Source organism: Pangasianodon hypophthalmus, chromosome 1, assembly GCF_027358585.1.
Source record: "Pangasianodon hypophthalmus isolate fPanHyp1 chromosome 1, fPanHyp1.pri, whole genome shotgun sequence".
NCBI classification, from domain to species: domain Eukaryota; kingdom Metazoa; phylum Chordata; class Actinopteri; order Siluriformes; family Pangasiidae; genus Pangasianodon; species Pangasianodon hypophthalmus.
The window spans coordinates 27487596-27508088 of NC_069710.1; the positions used below are offsets into that span (position 1 = coordinate 27487596).

The 20493-nt window shown below is 38.6% G+C and overlaps 1 protein-coding gene across 3 annotated transcripts in view; it reads left to right on the forward strand.

Moving 5' to 3' along the window:
- The window catches only part of fars2 (phenylalanyl-tRNA synthetase 2, mitochondrial), a 133600-nt gene that overhangs the window by 5221 nt on the left and 107886 nt on the right, over nucleotides 1–20493 (forward strand). The window contains exon 2 of one of the 3 annotated variants that reach the window (XM_034304280.2): nucleotides 18333–18447. The exons of the other annotated variants lie outside the window; for them this stretch is intronic. The gene's annotated coding sequence lies outside the window, so the exon portion shown is untranslated. The remainder of the gene's footprint in view (nucleotides 1–18332; nucleotides 18448–20493) is intronic. 3 annotated transcript variants of the gene reach the window in all.

The window sequence follows — 20493 nt, forward strand, 5'->3', positions numbered from 1 at the left end:
ATACAGCAACTGCTTCACCAAATAAGTGCTCTTGCCTTTAATAAAGCACTCATTTAGTGTCTTAATTGAATCTGAGAGTGGATTATGAAGAAGTGCAAAGACCTAGATATTTGATAGCATCTTTTATTTAATTACCAGTAGTAAGTAAACTGTAATAAAATGCAAAAGTATAGATATACAAATACTTAATGTAGCCTCAGTTGCTTTGCATGACTTTTTGGCCTCTTGACCTAGTCTGTTAATAGAAAAGGACCACCACAGGATGACCAATATGTTGGTAGTGGACAAGTGACACTGACATCGTAGTGTGTGTAGTTCAGTTTATTAAGCCAAAGCAGCTTTGCTACTTTTCTTCTCCGAGTTTATCCAAGTTTGGGGTGTATACCACTAGAGTGTGTGGTTGTCCTGAGTCACTTTTGCCACTCCTGAGTGCAATACTGGCAGTCAGCTGGCCAACCAAGTTCCCAGAGATTGACGTGTACAATGAAATATAGCCCATTAGTCACAACCAGTAGTTGCAGCTCATGACCAGAGCTGGACCCTGGAGCTGTGAGGCATCACCACTTGTTGCCCCACACCACTGCCATTGGTCTATTCACCATCACCGCCATCCTGAGTTTCTTAAGTTTCTTGACATTTTCCACTGGCAGCTGAACTTTCTACAAAGTTTTAGACGGTACAGTTTTCTGTCGCTGAATTTGTGTTATGCTTCCTTAGCCATGGGTACTTTTGTAATTCTGCAGCTTGAAATTCTCTCATGGATGGACATTTTCCATGTCTTCCTACATTCTCTTGTCCCCTGTGAGAGGTGAATTACCGATCGTACTGCTGAATGTGGTATGGATGAATCATTGTTCTGTCTTCCATTGCAGAAGGCTGGAAGGATTTGGGTCAGGTTCAGGCAGGCAGTCACATCCACAATGCAAACTCATCTCTGCTTTCTCACTGCAAGACAAGGTTTCTTCTACAGCACAAGGGTGTCTCTACTCATTCTAGACCAGTATGCCTTTGTGCCATAATTTTTTTTTTGTTGAACATTGTATTGATTTTGTTTCTTTTCTTTGTGGTACTAATATTGTTCTTGATTCACTCAGAGGGAAAGCTACTGTTTGAGGTAGAAGCGGCTAAAAATTGCTCCATGATGATCCGGGCCTCTCTCTGAATGCTCTCAGGGGAAATAAGGAAGGACTGGTAGATTGGCGAGACGTGTCAATCTCTCAGCCATTAGTGTCAGCTTCTCACACAGCTGTGTGGCCTATTTGTGCCTTGACGAGCCCAGATTTTTTTTGCACAATGAAGTCAGCAATAGCAGAAACACTCCCCATGAGGCACTGGGGGAGTGCAGTGGCGTTATTAGTGCAAACCTGGGTTTCTTAGCTCAAATTAAACCAGTCCATCTTCACCCTCTGCCCCATGGCTCTGTATCAGTCTCCATGTCCTTTAAGTCGTCAGTGAACGTTATATGCAGTGCAGTCATCTAGGATAAAGAGATTTCTGGCCAACTTTTTTGTTCTGAGTGCTTTTTAGCTTTACTCGGAGGCCACTGTAAGATAATGTCTTAATGCTTTGTTCTTCTAATGACTGGGAAGGAGAACCCACTGATTCAGCAAACAAATGAACAAGTGAGAAAAGTTAATAAGAAGTGGTAATAAGAATGGCTGACGAAACCATGTGCGACGTGTCCAATTAAGACCGGAGGGTACTAGCTGAGCTCGACTGAGACCCTGTCCTGTAGATGAAGCAATAATGAACTGAAAATACTAATGAAGAGAAGATAAAGCTTCCCACTCTGGCAAATAAACCAGTAAATCAGAAAGCTGAAACTCTCCTCAGGCTGAGCATATTTTAAGCCTGTCATTTAACCAAACTAAAGTACTCAAGGAAGACACTGTTCCTGCTGCCAGTGCTTGCTAACGATTATATGCATACAACTTACCACAGATCTATGCTTGCTTTTTTTTTTTTTTCTTCCTCCTATTGCTTTTTCATCAAGGGGGTCTGATCCAATAACATTAACATATTATTTGCTTCGTTACGCTCTACAGTGGGACTTTAGCCTCACTCCCAAGTGGCTAATTGTGTAGCCCAGAGCTGTGATGAGCATGTTTTTTTGGTTTTTTTTTCTTTTTCCTTGTTGGTGTAACACGGTAGAAGTAAATGCATTAGCCAGCATTTTCTTGGTAATGACATCGTACTGGAGTTGCACCATTTATTTGGCTGTCTCAGAGACAAATTGGCCAGCGCACTAATTGTTAGAAATTGCTGAAGGTGTCCTGCGGTTGGAAAGGATCAAATTGCTCAATGCTTCACAGTAGGAACTTAACCTGGACCTTTCTCAGCCTAGAATAATCGCTTTTATAATGATTAGTGTAATGCAATTTACATGCCTACTTTTATGAGCTAACTTTCTTTAATATCTCTTTCTTTAATATTTTACTTAGGCTATATACACTATATAGACAAAAGTTTGGTGACAACTGATGTTCACAGTTATTTGTCCTTTTTTTTAGGTATCCCATTCCAGATTTAGTCACTTCTTTGCTGTTATAATAACTTGCACTCTTCTGGGAAGGCTTTCCATTAGATTTTGCAGAGCCAATGAGGTCAGGCACTGATGTAGGGAGGGTCTGTCGGCATTCCAGTTCATCCTGAAGGTGTTCAGCGGGGTTGAGGTCAGGGCTCTGTGAAGGACACTCGAGTTCTTCCACTCCAACCTTGGCAAGCCATGTCTTCATCAAGCTCGCTTTGTGCACAGGGTCATTGTCATGCTGGAACAGGTTTGGGCCTCTCAGTTCCAGTGAAGGGAAACCTTAATGCTACAGCATACAAAGACAATCTATACAGTTATGTGCTTCAAACTTTGTGCCAAAAGTTTGGAAAGAACCACATATGGGTGTGATGGTCAGGCATACACATACTTTTGCCTACATAGTGTAATTTCTCTGCTTGAATGTATTGTCTTGTATGCTCCTTCAGTTTTGCTTTCTATTCTTTCTTAGCCAGGTAGAAATGTAGGAATATCCTGATGTGCTGGTGACAAGGTCCAATCATTTGCTTGAAATGCAAGGTATTCGATATACTGATGTATTTTTGCAATCAGCGAATGACAGCACTACTCTTAAAGCATGCCGCCATCAGGCCTGTGAAGTTTCACATAACTTCAAATTTGTATCTGGCTATATCTGTCTACCCTTCCTTCTTTTTCTTCCCCACCCCATAGGGAACCATATGATTGCAGTTTCATGCATAATATTACACTCCGTGATGCCGTTTGTCCATGGCTGTTTGCTAATACATTGTTAGCGTTAGCTCTGTAGTATATATGGCGAGTGCTCAACTCCGGGCCTGTAACACTGCAGGACTCTTCCATCTGCTCACTTAAAGCTCTTCCTGGCCCTGCTGGTCTTCTGTATTAGGCAGTACCTGCCAATATAGGCCAGCACAGCCGCCATGCAGCCTCCTCACTGATGAAACGTGGGAAATTCCCCCCTGCCAACTCTCCATTCCCTTCCTGTTATGGAGGCGTAGGAGCGGAAGAGTTATACGAGTTGGGTGTGGTTTTCTGTATGTGTGTTCATCATGAGGTGCTTTAGTGGATAAATGGACTAAGTGTTCTCGTATGTAAGGAATAAAATGCTTGGGGGTATGATATTATAGGAAATTGGGGTGATGCGGCCCGAGTTACTTGTACCACCTTGAAGTTGATTATTTTCCTGTAACAGCATGCCCCAAAGTGTTTTATTCCTCTTATAATGCAGCCAATTGCCAACGATTACATATTTTTATTTGTTAAAATACAACACATCACATTCTGTGCATCTTATCCATTTAATATTACTTTTAATGATGTTCAGTCACATTTATAACAGCTATAAACAGTCGTTCGCTCACCATCCTCTCTGCCATACACAGGTTTTTACTGTAGATATAAACGTGAAAGATCTTTTCATCCCGTAGCGTGGCACTAAATAGAAACTGTATTATTTATTCCAAGACTTAACCTTAATGTATAGCTACAAGTGATTTATTTTAGATAAAGCACAGTGGCACCCTTGTGTTGTTTTACTGAGAGACAGATGAGTCTTCTGAGTATCAGCCTTCTTTCCCATTCTCATAATTGCCTTTTTGTTTGGACTAATTAACTGGACTGGTGTGTTAATCTGGTTTGTCAGTTGTCATCAGTGTTTCGGTCTGATTGTTGTACTGTGCTACGGTTCATTAAGACCAGTCGCAGACAATCTTTCTTTTCAAGGTTGTATTACATTGTATAGACAGATTGTCATTAAACAGTGCTGGCTGTACCTAATTGGACAGTGAAACATTTTTGTTAGTTTGGTTCTTGTACACCAACGCATTAGAAATGAACTAATGATGAAACCACACGCTGTCAGCGTGTATATTTGTATCTATATCAAGTTGACAGTTTTAACTGCTTATGTAAGCTAATGTTATTAATTAGCAGGAGTATGTGTTAATGAACAATGTCTGGTACATAAAAAAATATTATTGGATGCTTCAAATGTGAATAAGTTCATGGGAAAAAAATGCCCTGAACAAAACATACAACATACCAATCATTTCAAAATCCTCCTTTTCTCCCAGTTATGAGCGTTTTATTAAAAGTATAAGTTCTTGGGCTCTTTAATGGAAAAAAAAAAGTTTATGTGCAGATCCACATGGGGGTTTGAGCACGGCCTGTAAGCTAAATCTGTTGACAGATACTTTTGCTTTTATTACAACTGTGAGTTATGGTTTGTATGAATCCAGCAACAATGCAATATTCTTTGTAAAGTTCTAGGCTTGAGGAAGGATAATGGTATGGTAGAAATGTTTTAAACTATGACTATGAACTGTAGGTGTCAAGAAGGGCTTTGTGTGTTGTCTGTTATTAAAAAAACGGAATCATAAAGGTGTGACAGCTTTTGAATTAAATTCAAATGTTTTTGTGCAGTAGTAGGGCCAGCCAGGGTAAATCCCAGCATTATGATAAATGAAGGCTCTTTTCAGACTCAAAGCCTTGGCACAGGTGGGATACATCATAACAAATGGCCTGTAGGGTGTGTGCTTGTGTGTGTGAGTGTGTGAGTGTGTGTGTTAGAACCTGGAACGGACAGCGAGTAGTGAGAGTGCTGCATTTAGGCACTAACTAGTTGCCTTACACACAATCATGTTGTTGCCTGATCTTATTAGTCACTAAGTGGTCGTGTTTTGTATAATATATAATGTATTACGACATTTGATAGATCTCACAAAGCCAGCAATTACGTTCTTGCTTGCGTAATTGCTGTCTGTATTTTTGTAACAGGACTGAGAAATACATTCCATCAGTTAGTGTATAGCTGTTGGCTTATGATGTAATCAAGCAACTCTCGTGTTTAATGTATTATGAATTCACTACATCATTACCATTACTGTCTGTAATACTGTGACTGGTCAGAAGGTATTGATTAATTTGCTGTAACAGTGCGTCTTTGACAATAGTGACAATATGGCTGCAGGACAAATCACGGATTTACACTAATGTGCTTGTTCTGATACATTGTTGTTTCTATAGTAACAACTTACACTGGGGCTTGTATGGTAGATGCACCACATAATCTAATAGTAATAATAAATGGCTTAAAAATGCACAGTTATTTAACTGAGCTTTTACATATATTTAAAAAAAAAGTAGATTTGCTTTATATATAAAAGAAGTATTTCCTGTGATGAAGTTTACTATATGAAGACTTTATTTAACACTGTGGAAGGAGACTCCAGTGTCAGCGCTTTGTAACGCTCAGTAAGTTTTCCACTACAGAGCAGTCTTTCCAGTTTCTCAGTAACTGTTTGCCAGTTGCTGTGGTATAAGAGGAATAACCCTGTGTTGACACTAGCAAGCGACATGTAACCCTTCGTTTTCTACGTACGCGCAATATGGAGCTGTGATTTCAGCGATAACAGCGAGCGACAAAGTGACAGCGTGATAAGCAACATTTAATGGGAATACTGACAATATCGTTCATAGAGTCCAACTATTGTGATGGCTATCAACTTGGATGATTTAAATGTCTGTGGGAAAATGTGGTGCCTGCGACTTTAAGGCTGACTAAAATAAAGTGTGTTGCATGTAGTAATACGTGTTTCCTTTGCACCTATTTTGTAGTTCTGTACAAACTTTAATAGCCTGTGGTCTGACTTTGGCGCGGAGCAACAAAATATCTTCCTCTGATGCGTCTTAGCTTTCCTTGTCCGTGCTGCTGAACACATAAAGCCATTATTGACTTTGATCGCAAAAAATGAATGGAGATTTAAATTATGAAATGAAATGTGTTGTTTATCAGGGTGACTTTAGTATACAAGAAATCAATAAGTATCTCCACTGCTGTTCACCACAGAGCAAATGTATGTGTAGTTTATATAATTTTATTTCAGTTTTCTAACAAATGAGTTTTGTAGCATTCCTGACCAGCATAGTTAATGGGTAATAATAATAATAATAATAATAATAATAATAATAATAATAATTTAAAAATGACTACATGCTAATGCTAATGACTAGCAGCTACAGCTGACTTGTAAGCAGCTTCCAGTAATTTATTATTTTTTTTTTTTGCTGTAATGACGTAATGTGTACATTAGACACGATATATGTTTCTGGCCACGCCCTTTCTATCCCCCCAATCAGGGGTAGTTAGGAGGCACGATTGGACGATGCTATATTGCACACTGATCTCACAAGCCTACTGCGTGGTCCGACTTTTCTTCAGTTCCCCGCTTGCAACTTTAGTTCCTACTTGCAGTTAATTCCCATTTACTGACGCCAAAGTGGAAGAAAAATATATCATTTATATGCTCCCTACTAAATATTTGCCAAGTGACTTAAAAGCAGCCAGTAACCTTGAGTCATTTGTGCTTCCAATGAAAATGCAAGAAATACTGTACATAATGCATTGATGCTCCTTTAAAAAATTGGCTGATTAAATTAGTAATCAATTAGTAGACTACTTACTATCTATTGGTTAATGAAAAAAACAGTAATGCTACCTTGCTACTGGAAAACAATAATTGATTTAGTAGTGACACTACTTGGAGAAATCTAATTACTGTCTGATGTAGACACTTAAGTGATGACATTACCACATTATTGCATTCAAACACCTGATTTATTTATTGCCAAAATCTGATTTATTGCACTTATCGGGTTATTTTGTACAGTTAAAACCACACCACTTGCATTCATTCATTAGCTTTATTCACTAGACACCTTACTATTCTTTGGTAAAACAGTCATTCATTCAGTTAGTAACCGGAACATAAATTATACTTTGTTAGTGTACAAAGCAAATTTGCCAACATTGATAAAAACTAAAACCACCTTGAGGCCTGTGGCCGCCATCTCCTCCAATCACACGCTTCCATGGGCACAGGTCCGGGATCTTTGCCAGTGTGATCCCGCCCACTCACTTCTTCAAACACACTGTCACACAAGGCTGTCCAAGACTCTCAGGTATTTCTGTGCAGCTTCACCTCTCCTCTTCCAAAAAGTCTTCAATGGAAGGAGAAAGTCTTGAATGAAAGACAGTTGAATGCAAAAGTTGGCGTTTTTCATGGTTTTTGAATGGGGGGAAAAGGAAAAAAAATGTATGTCAACTTTAAGTTACAAATAAAAATAATTTCAAGAAAAAAAAAATAAAACAGGCCAATAATCAAAAATGTAAGGTAAATGAACAGAAAATAGTTTAGAAAGAACCAAAGGTAAAAAAGTGATATCAATAAGAACATGCAAAATTTGTCCAAAGTACAGATATTTGGTTATTAGAGAATATTTATATTATATTGAGAAAGGGAAATGCAAACTATTTAATTATTTAGATCATTTTGTGACTTGTGATAATGAAAAAAACACATAAAACACACTAAATGTCATTTGGTTAAAAAAAAGTAAAAAAAGTCTTTTTCATTTTATCCTAAGGTTATGCAAACTTTTGCACTCAACTATTCATTAGCATTGGCGCACTGACTCTACGAGGAAGTAAGAAGTATGTGTAGGAAGTGCACTTTTCCATGAGTTAGGGATCATAGCCTCACTAATAAGCTAAATTAGCCTTGACCCTTCAATTCTATGTCGGTCTTCCCTGCTGTTTGGCTTTGAATCCTCACATGAAACGAAGAGAACCTTTGCAGATCTGCTGACTCACCACAGCACTGACACTTTGATCTTCACTTGGCTGACGATGACTGATCATTGGATCTTCTGTGAAAATGGCTAAATGAACTACTGAAAATGAAGCAAAGTCAGTGAAGCAGTGTATAACTGATGACAAAAACTTCTCACAGCCTGACTTCTATTGAGCTTGGCTGTTTGTGTCCATGGGAAGGAGGAGTCAGTTTGTACACTCTGAAGGTACACTCACGCAGGGCAGTGGTAGCTCAGTGGTTAAGACGTGGGACTACTGATCGGAAAGCCATGAGTTCAATCCCTAGCACCACCAGGCTGCCACTGCTGGGTCCTTGAGCAAGGCCCTCAACCCTCAACTGCTCAGTTGTATAAAAAATTAGATAAATGTAAGTTGCTCTGGATAAGGGCATCTGCCAAATGCCATAAATGTAAATGTAAATGCACCAATGCATGCTGAAAAATAGCTTGGGAAGTGGTAGCTCAGTAAATGTAAATGTAAATGCACCAATGCATGCTGAAAAATAGCTTGGGAAGTGGTAGCTCAGTAAATGTAAATGTAAATGCACCAATGCATGCTGAAAAATAGCTTGGGAAGTGGTAGCTCAGTAAATGTAAATGTAAATGCACCAATGCATGCTGAAAAATAGCTTGGGAAGTGGTAGCTCAGTAAATGTAAATGTAAATGCACCAATGCATGCTGAAAAATAGCTTGGGAAGTGGTAGCTCTGTGGTTAAGACGTTGGACTCCTGATCGGAAGGTTGAGAGTTCAAATCCCAGCACCGAAAAGCTGCCACTGCTGGGCCCCTGAGCAAGGACCTTAACCCTCAACTGCTCAGTTGTATAAATGAGATGTAAGTCGCTCTGGATAAGGCGTCTGCCAAATGCCGTAAATGTAAATGTAAGGTTTGTGGGCTCAACAACTCTGCTTTCTTTCAGGCTTGCTGCCTCAATAGGGGTCAAAGTTGTGTAAAAATTGTGCAAGTCTCCATGTAGGATTAAAAATCACATAACACTTATTGAGGACCACCATGAGAACAGAGCAGCACTGGCAATGACGGCCGTCCTCCATGATATCTGAGAAATGGCCAGGCATATTCGTAAGACTCATAGCTGTCATGCTACTCTTGTTTCATCAGCAAGGCTGATTGTGTGGCACAGATGGAGTCAGCTAAACAAATAGAATGTGTTTGGCCCCTGAGATCCGCAGGAAGTGACTGGCACTGATGCTACCAGAGAGAAAAGGACCACACACACACACAAATAGGAAAGGCAAACTGAACATGTGAGTCGATGAAGGCAAGGTCCATGCATCGTCCTCGCATTTTCCGGACACTCATAAACGTGTACCTTGTTTATAATGTTGCTTGTGACTCTTACGCAGTGTTCTGACAGCCGGTCTGGGCCTCTGCTCCTAAAAAGCACCTTTTATTATGTTTTTATCCCTAGTAGAGCAGCTTTAGGATACTATTGTATATGAAACTTACTCAGCATGACTGTTTCACTGGAAAACAAAATGAAAGTGAGATCTCAGTAAAAACCCCCTGGCATTGATTATATTGGTGTTTAGTCCTTCCTACTGAGTACCGTTTAGTGCATTATAGTAATATTATATTTGCAATTCCAAGAAACATACACAATTTTGTGTTACTCAAAGAAGAAGTGAGCCAAATAAGGATACATGGGTAGTGACAGAGCAGGCCACAGGAATTTTTTTTTGCGTGGGAGGAGTGAGCAACTTTGGCAGTTGCGACTGAGATACCATGGAGCGTGTGGGCGCTGGTGGCACTCCCCTGTGTTGCCGTAGAAACAGGGTGTCAGCCATGAGGAGTGGCACCTTTTGGACTGGCCAAAATCCCAGCACGGCTTCTTGGGCCAGGCTTCGTTCAGGCTTGGTGGCTCTCTGTTTCCTGTGTTTAGTCTGTGGGTGACGGAGCGTGGGCTGAAATGGACGGTATGTTCCCATCTCCCTCGGCTGCTTGAACCTTCCCTCTGAATCTCTATCTCAGGCATGAAAGCCGTGACGAGGGTCCTGCCACACTGCATCGCCGGCCTTATGGTGGGGAAACACCTCTCTCACACCCTCGCTCCCTGTGGAAGCAGGAGAGATGGAGAATAGCCCAAGGCTGCTACTTTTGCCTATTTCAGCAGATGTGTCTTCTATTATAGGCAGATTAGTCCATAATGCAAGTAATTAATCCTGATTCTAGCAGCCCAGAAATCTTTAAAAAAAAAAAAAGCACCTGTATCCTGTACATCAGGGAAAAGACATCTGACAGTACTAAATCCTGCCTCATCACACCTCTGAATTTATTCGGTGAGCTAGAAAAAAATTGACAAAATGTTCTGCCTTGCCTTCCTAAAATTGATTGCCCAAGTTGAATCATTTCCAGACATTCCTCACTTCCAAGGTTGTCAGCTCTAGCAACAGTGTTGTCTTCTCCTTCAGGAGACACATTTCCCAAGATTTAAGTCTTTTTTTTTTTCTTCATCAGACGTGCTTCCGAGAAATACCAACTGTCTGTCTAACAATGAGGGTGGGGTAGTAAACAACAAGAAATAATAGGTGAAATGATGTTTTCAGTGTCACCTTATCCGAGAAAGATGATGGGAGACCGTCTAATGGCAGATATTTTTACTCAGAGGTTTTACATTATGTATAGGCTATTACATGAATAAGAGCTTTCTGAATTTTACTCAGACTCAGATTCATCTCCAACCTTGTCCCATAGTACAATTTAAACTTGAATGGGTGAGCTACTTTAAAATTTTAAATTGTACTGTGCTATGTTGGGTTATTCTACAGAAAACACTCCCTACTGACTCTATTAGAAACGGCTACATTTCATGACTTGAATAAGAAAAATAGCACTGACCAGCTGTTAAGTAAGGAACAAAACACATCAGGAAGTGCTGTGTGTTTTGTGTAAGGGTGGTGTGATATGGCCAGACGCAAAGTGCAGTTGCTGTTACTGTCACCCCAAAGTTGATCATTTTCAAATAACTGCACACTCTTAAGCGTTTTATTTAGAACAAATCTTTCCCAAAAATTTTTATTTTTATTTATTAAAGAACAACACATTATATGTTGTTTCCAATGGCAGAAAACAGCTATACTGATGGGTTACAAATTGCTGACACTGGAGACTCCTTCCATAAATGTTAAATAAACATCTCCTTACAGACATATAAACAATATATTTTTTTCTTTGCTAAATAACACATTTATAATAATCCATTAAATTACATAGTGTGTTAGTCATACAAGTCCATGTGAATTAGCCGTTATTATTAGCAGTAGTAGTAGTACATTAATATAAACCTGTAGTATTGTCAGAGCTGCTATTATAGAAAATTAATCAACACCTTCAGACTAAGCAGAATTGAGAATTCAACAGTGCCGTGATATAAGATATATATATAATATGGACTCTGTTGTAAGAATGAATGGATATCATGTTTATCAGTGCTACTCTGCTATTAAAAGCAGTTAGTTGAAATCTTTACAAGCTATCTGGTTTAAAAAGGAATGATTTGATCTTGGTACTGGAAATGGCTTCAATTTTAGTAGCATTTCTGCCCAATACTGCCACTGATATGAGATAAAGAAGTTTAAGGAGACAACTTGGTGCTTTTGGCAGTTTCTTCTCTCTTACATTTGGTATGGGCAGCACATTTTGACGTTGGTTTTAATGCTTTACAGGCCTTTGGACTGCTGGTAAAACATTAAAACCAACGTCAAAATGTTGTATTTTTTTTTTTTTGTTTATATTTTTATAGGGGTCTTTGTTCTCTGGAGGGCCAACTTCACTCAAAAGAAAATGCTATGAACAAAAGACGCGAGGCAATTAGACTTTGCGGTTTTCCAGTGAGAACTTCAGACCCTGTCTTGTGTTGGTCATGTTTTCATATTATCGCCTCCTTGACCTTGACTTGCCTTTTAGTTTGCTATTAATCTGTGTCCTGCTCCTTCAGGAATGCCACTCCTCCTCAAACCACTGCTGTGCTTGATTTATTGATGAAATCCCGCACACAGCATGCTCTCTGAAGAGCCGTGGGACTGAATGAAGTGCCGCTGCATGCTTCAGCTCACAAGAGTCTCTTTTCTGCTTTTGCTTTGCTTGTACTTCAGTTTCAAGATGCTATTTTTCTCCAGAGGCAATACATGGCAAAAATGACATTGTGGTGATTTACCATTGAAAAATCTCTATGCTTCATTTAGAATAAATACAGGCCCATCAGTAAAAACTGTGTATACTATTTAAAAACTTTTTGAAACCTCTCGTTTTTTTCTAATGAATGGATGAATGAGAAACTACATTAACATTCAATATAGAAGAAGATTAATGGGAAGAGGGTTCTTTAATATTAAGATTATATACAGCCGGGTCCATAAGTAATTTGGACAGTGACACAATTTTTGTTATTTTTCCTCTATACACCACCACAATGGATTTGAAATGAAACAATCAAGATGTGATTAAAATGTAGACTTAATTTAAGCCGTTTAACAAAAAAATACTGCATTAACCATTTAGGAATTACAGCAATTTTTTTTTTTACAGAGTTCCTCCATTTTCATGGGTCTCAAAAGTAATTGGACAGTTGACTGATAAGCAGTTTCATGGCCAGGCGTGTTTCCTCATTATTTCATTCAGGACATCATTTAGAGATGTCCATGGGCTCCAGGTTTCAGGCAGTCATTGCAGTCACTGCAAAGCATTTGCATCCAAGTATTAAAAATAATCCTAATATTTATGATTATTAGTTTGTCCAATTACTTTTGAGCCTGCAAAAATGAAGGAACTATGTAAAAAATGGCTGTAATTCCTAATATGCAATATTTTTGTTAAACCCCTTGAATTAAAGCTGAATGTCTACACTTTATTCACTGTATAAGAGACATGTCTCCTCACAAATTTATGTTATAGGATCTGTATGATTCTGCTTGTGGGTTTAGCTGCCTAATTCATACAAAACCATGCATATGATCCCAGTCAGGCCATGATAGAATAATGATATAGTCAAGTTATTAAAATAGGTGTGTGTTACAGGTGCCCCGTGGTGTCCTTGCCTTTTTCTCTCATGCCGTTTGACCTTCTAACAGTGCAGAGAACAGCCAGAGTCTGTCATAGTCCCTCAGCCAAAGATGAGGAACAGCATGTGGGCTTTAGCCTGGGAGGTTAATGATTATTATGGACCTGCCGTCTTCGAGGACATCTTCAGCAGTTCCTAATGGACTGTGTGGAGATTTCACTGCACCTAGACATGACTCAGAATACGTTTTTGAATATTACACAGTTCAGCCTCTTGTCTTCAGAGAGATAAAGGTTGGGTCATGCGTGATGCAGTACAGAACTGGGGTTTATCTGCAGGCGTAAAGCTGGGCCGCTGTAGAGGCTCGGTCGAGAGGAGGTCAGGAGCAGCTGTGATATTCATGAGCATTCAGAGCCAAGAGAGGCGATTTAGAGGTTTTTCTTTTTAATCTGTCATGACTATAGCTACTTGTGAATGAGAAGTGTGATGGTGTGGGAATGTTTTCCATGGGTTCACCATGGGGGCATTGCTACATAGGGCAATAAATTGTATGCAATCATGACTATATTGTGGCAAAGAAAATCTGACAGTGATATTCGGAAATAAATTATTGCCATAAGGTACATCCGAGTAGCGCAGATCTTAGAGAGACTTTGAGAGATGCCTGATATTCAAGCCATGATGCCTAGAATGCTTCATTATGTGAATGCCTGCTGTATTTTAAGTCCTAATAGTGTCCTTTTTTAGGACAATCTGTTTTTATATTCAGTATATATTTATATTCAGTATCTAACTAGTCATTTAACAAGCTAATCTGTTTATCTATCCATCTCACTAGCTAGCAATCTAGATAATTAGCTATCTTTCTAACATGCTATCTACTAACTGTCTTAAATTAGCTAGTGACCTAGCTAATTAGCTATTTGTCTATCTATCTATCTCATGGCCTTATAGCTAGCTAGCTATATAGATAGAGCTTTATAGATCTAGCATTCTAGCTGTTTAGCTGTGTAACTATCTATAGGTAGCTAGCTAGCAATAAGGGTTGTTCAGTATGATGATAAGATAGAAGTATGACATCAAATTATCTCATAATACTATATTAATACTAATATTAGTATTGCTAGCTATCAGTATTTCTGTAACACTGTCTAATTTTGATGTCCAAGATTATATAATTTAATTCATAGTTGTTGAATAAAATGTGTAGGCTATTTTAAATGTGGCTATTCTGTCTTGCTAGCACTCTGTTAGCAAACCTAAATGAAGTGATACATTTTGTGTATCATGAAACTGTCATTAGGTATCACTAGCACTATGTACTAGTGCACTATGCACTATGTATTTTCACTATGTACTTGTATATGGCTAAAATGACAATAAACTCCACTTTCCTTTCCTATACTATAGTTTAAATTTATATGTTTGAATCTATACCTCTGCCTGTTTTTTAAGTAGGTTTTGGTTTTGATTGTATGATTATATTGCAGCCTGTGCTACACAGTTGGCTAATATTTGCTGTAAATTTGCATGTGAAGTGAGATTATAGTGCTCATTAGCAATAAAACAGCAGCATGCTCTCATTTGCATATGCATTTGTGTATAAATAATGCGACAGTCTGTGTTTATGGTATGGCTTTGAGTGCAGTCGTTAAGAGATGGCGGATTTAATGCTATATTGATGGACTCTGTTGTGTATTTCATGCTATTAGTGGCGCTACTGGATCCACCGCACTATAAACACACATTTATTGGTAATAAGTCATAGTGTATAAGGGATTATACGGGATTATTATCTAGTTGCTGTTTTACAAAACAGCGTCAGCTTAAATCAGTCTAAATATTCATTACTTTGTCGCAAGGCACACAAATGGTTTATGGTCATTTTAAATTTTTTTTCCCCATAAAGCAGTTGTCTACATTTTAAGTCCTTCATAACACTAATGGTGTATTTAGAAGGTATAGAGGTCCAGCTATACATCTACACTAGTGTAGTTTAAATGCCTGGCACCACTTTGCTCCATGCCCACCGGGGCTCTCTTCGGGTCCTGGCAGAGCATCAGGTCACAAACACAAACGCTGTCCAACCATCCCTGAGCACACGCTCCGTATGCCAACCCGGCCCTCTGAAAATAGCATTGAGAGAGAGAGAAACCTGGAGAGGGAAGCAGTGGAACAGTATTTTTCATGCTCCAGCATGTTCCTGCACACTATGCAGCTTTGATGGTGTGAACGAGTGTTTAAAGGCAAACTCACAGCTCCTGACTTGAGCTCACTGTGTATCAGTGCACACTGTCCCTGTCCATGCTGTCACACTAAATTATTATTGTTCTGATCTCAAGCTGGGTATAGCTTTTCCTTTTTTTTTTACTTTTTTTTATCAGTTGAATGTTGTCTTATAGAAAGGTTACTTAGTTACACTTAAACAAACTCATTGTTCTTTTGAGCTTCGTCTTGTAGATATTGTTGTATTTTTTTTAATCTTTAAATTAGACACCAAATTTTCTTCAGCGCTGCATTCCTAGCTGTTTGTTTCATTCTTATTTTTTACATTAAAATATTATTTAATTGACCCAGCAAATGTGTATTTGACAGTGCACGCGTAGAGTTTTGAGTAAAATTGCCAAGGACTTGCCAAGGACTTCCTTGCCAAGGAAAATCGCAACCATATAATCATTAGCTCAAAACTTTACTGCAAAAAATGCTATTTTACAAGCAAAATATCTTGTATAAAAATTTTAAACGGTTTTGATTTGTCTAATATTTTTCATTGTGGGATTATGATAAAACAAATTTAAGATTATTAAGGCTAATTAAGATTAATAAAAATGATTATTTCTAGACATTTTATCTAATTTCAATCTTAAAATTATCTTATTTCTCGAAAGAAACAACAAAGCAAGAGAATTTGAAGGTTGATATTAGAAATGTCATGAAATAGGCTTAATAATCTTAATATTCTCATAATGACATGAGATCATTTTCTCATAATAAGAAATGTTCAGTTATCATCTTTTTTTTTTTTTTTTTTTTTTTTTTGCAGTGTTTAACCTCTAACCTCCCCTGCATCTCACTTCTCCCAATTTGATATAAAGGCAAAATGAAAGAAGTGAAGCACTCATAGTTTTAAAAAGGAAGTCGCAGGAGGTTTTCCAGCTGTACCTTGATCATTATTAATTCGCCTGACCATTTGTGTTGACTTGTGACCCGGACTAAAGCAAACATTTATAAATATGTTTCGGCAACTTTTTAAATCATTGTCACATTAATGCAATTATAAGTAGGGAAACTAATGTTAGGTCTGAGTTATGTAATGATGCATCGCAGTCTGCATATTGGTAATGAATATTATACATCATAGTTAGGACACCAAGGAGTGTTGCCATCTGGCAACCACAAGCAAAAAAAAAACAACACAAAAACAACAGAAGCAAAAATTTACGAGTGAGGCTTAGGATAATGACAGGATTTGAGATGTGTAAAGCTATAAGGCAATATGAATGAAAATATTCATCATGGTATTTCAGTAAGGCATCATAATCATTGTGATTATAAAATATAATAAAATATAATTCCGTTTGACTTAGGAATAGCCTACCACACTGTATACACTCACCGCCCACTATATTAGGAACACCTGTACATCTGCACATTCATGGAGTTATCTAAAAAGTCACAGCGATCACATTTTTCTCCATTCTGATGTTTGATTTAAACTGATGTTTGATGTAAAGCTCTAGACCTGTATCTGCATGATTTTTTTCCATTGCATTGCTGCCACGTGATTGGCTGATTAGATAACGGCATGAGTGTACAGGTGTTCCTAATAAAGTGGAAGGTGACTGTATATAATTCATTAATAATGTATAATGCATTTTATTAAATCTACTATATAGCAGCTTGAGGTGAGATATTAAACAATGGCAGCAAATGCAGCTTGCTATCACTGCAGTTTCCCTAAGTGCACAAATAATTCATTCAAACTTGAGCTTTTCACTCATTTCCCACAAGAAATGGCTTTGTGCTATTCGCTGGATGAAGGTGAGGGTGAGCATTATAAGAGTACGCAGCACGTGCGTTTGGAGCCAGCATTTCAAAGAATCTGCTCAAAATGTACTGGCCATAAACATGGAGCTCTGCCCTCTGGATTTAAATGGACAGATCAAACATCTTTTGTCTGTGTTTTTTGTCAGTGCTAGCTAGCAAGCCTACCAGGACTATAGTCAGTAAGTGTTCTGTACTACGTGCGCCTAATAAACTATCATCTGTGTGTGTATTTGCCTTACACGTGATAATTAGCGCAATGTACACACCTTTTATATATAGGCCTAACTGGCTTACACTCCAAGTGCACCTGCCTTTAATAAAATGCCAATTTAAAATCCCATCAGGAACCCAGAGCTGCTAATTAACAGCTCCTTAAATAGAAAGATTACGCTCTTTGGTGGAACAGTTATTTAATCATTTTCCTTTTTTAATTGTCATTATGTGTCATTCAGTGTGTTTGGTCTGTGATACTAATAGCATTTTATACAACTATTTAATGTAGCGATCAAAATACTATCAGGTGTCACCCAGAAGTGTGTGTGTGTGTGTGTGTGTGTGTGTATGTATATTTTAGTGCTATCCAGGATGCATTTACACATTAAACTCAGTGTCCCAGTGTTCCCGGGATAGGCTCTTGATCCACCAACACTCTGACCAGGTTAAAGCACTTACTGAACTCTATCCAGAGCCTAAAAGGACACCAGCCCATTGCACACATGTTCCCATACTTTCACACAGTTTCAAATTTAGTTGTGCCAGTCTACCTTCTGGCCTGGGTCTGGAAGGCAGGAAGAAACTGGACAACCTGGGGGAAACCCACACAGACACAGGGGAACATGTGAAACTCTGCACAGACAGTAACCTGGGCTCAGGATCAGGAACCCTGGAGCTGTGAGGTGGCAACACTACCACTACCACACTGCCACCATTCCCTGAATTGGGAATCCTGTGCCATGCTCTCTGCATCTTACTTCACTAATTTCTAACTGTCTTCCACCGTTCAGCACTATTCCCAAGGTGGTTGACATTGACCGACACTTATTCTGGTGGACATGCCGTGTGTGTGTGTGTATGTGTGTGTGTTTGAAGTGGTACTCCAGTGCAATGGCGATGCTGGCCGTCTGAAACGGAGAGGTGTGTGAATTATGACTCCACAGAGAGTTCATCCGAACTACGCTCATTGAGCACACAGCTACAGGAAAAGGCCAGTCTAATTCTCACCATCAATCTCACACATACACACACACACACACACACACACACACACACATTCACTGTTGCTGTCCCATGCTTGGCTTCAGATCTTGCACTGTTTCCTTATATGCCGTGGATTGAAGTGAGTGCACAAAGCGGTGTGTTAACTCCTCCATCTATCTCCCTCTCTCTGTTGTCCATGCATGCTGTTTAATCTCTCTCTCGCTCATTTGTCTTCTGCATTTTTGCGTCAGCCACTTTTCATCTTTCTTCTCTCTCTCTTTCTCGGTCATTTATTTACTCCGTCTTTATCCATTTCTCCATATCCACATCTCTTTTATTCTCCCTCTTTACTCTCATCTTGGCTTTTGTTTCCCTCTCTGTCTTTGTCATTTCTTTTTTTTTTCCCGTTTTGGTTTTCTCCATTTGCATTCATGGCTGTTTTGTCTTTTTTAATATCTTGATTTTTCCCCTCACCTTGACCTGCTTGTTCTACAAATGCATGATTGCTTGTATGCATTCCCTGTTTTTATTTAAGCGTGTGCTTTGCTTCTTTCACTCTCAAATCTACAGCTTGCTGTTGCAAACATAATGTCTGTAGTAGATATTCATTCATGAGCACTAGGGGTGGGCCATATGGAAAAAAAAAATCATATCATGATATTTAAGGACATTTCTATGATACACAATCATGATATAAAATGAAAAAAAAAAGACTTGATTCTTTTGTTTAATGTCTACAAAAATCAGCCTGTCTTTATCTCTCTCTCTCCTTCTCCCTTTGTACCCCATCTGTTTGTCTGTCTGTCTCTCTCTTTTTAATTCTTTATAATCTATCTGTCTGACTGTCTCTCTCTTTCTCTTGCTATCTCTCTCTTTCTAAGTTTCTTTCTATCTATCTATCTATCTATCTCGCTGTCAGCCTGTCTCTTTCTCTCTGTCTGTCTGTGTCTATCTATCTGTCTCTAGTTGTCCATCTGTCATTTTCTCTCTCTCTCTCTCTCTCTCTCTCTCTCTCTCTCTCTCTCCTCTCTCTCGCCCTGCTACCTGTCCTGCACTTTAGTCTTCCCATTTTAATTGAGTTTTAAGTAAATAGTTTTCTGTTCTTTCTTGTCTACAATAAATAAATTACTGAACACCCAAAAGGAGGAAAAATGTAAAAAAAAATCTGTAAAAATAAATTTAACATTGTACACTTTCAAAGATTCAAAAACAAATTTTTTTTAAAGAATCAGAACAGTACAAGACTTTACCATCTAATGAGCTGCTTTCAATCAGACTGTAACTGTTACTTAAAATTGTTATTAAAAGAGATCTCAATGCAATATCTGAGTCCTAATGAGCACGTTGTCATGTTTCTCTGTGTCTGATTCCTGATCCTAGCCTTCATTCAGCTTCTCATTTTAATCTACAGCATTCAGAAAAACCAAAATACTAACTTTTCTTTCAGCAAACCTTAACATGTAATGTGTCTGATTATCTTTTAGTTTTTTTTCCTTCATTAGATAATTGATTAGTAATTCTGTCAGTCATATGAACATGATCTGGATGAGTCTCCCTGTCTTTACACGTGTCTCTCACTTCTGCTCTCACTCTCTCTCGCTGCGAGGTTGGCGTGAAGGTTGGTTCTGTACATTAGGGGTGTTTGTGGGTAATTGGTTAACTGCTCGACAGGATTTGAATACTGTAATTTGTTTTACTATAACATGTTATCAGGGAGACAAAATGGAGTCAGAAACAAAACTCTGGCAGAAGTCTGGAAATGTTTTGATGCAGAGAGCAACAGTGATGGTGTAACATCACGTGTTCCACCAGCAGAACCATATACACATTTTCATCATATCCATCTCATAGAGGTCATCCTGGAGGTACTTGAGTGTGATTGGTTATGTTCAGAGGGGGGGAGTGAGAGGCAGGAGCGTAATAGGCATGTCAGATGGTAGTCACATTCTGAGGCCTCATTTTTCAACCATGTGTGTGCATAGTTTTAAGTGTAAACCATGTGTACACGTTTCTATGCACTGAATGAGATTTATCAAGTTTTGCTTATGTGTGA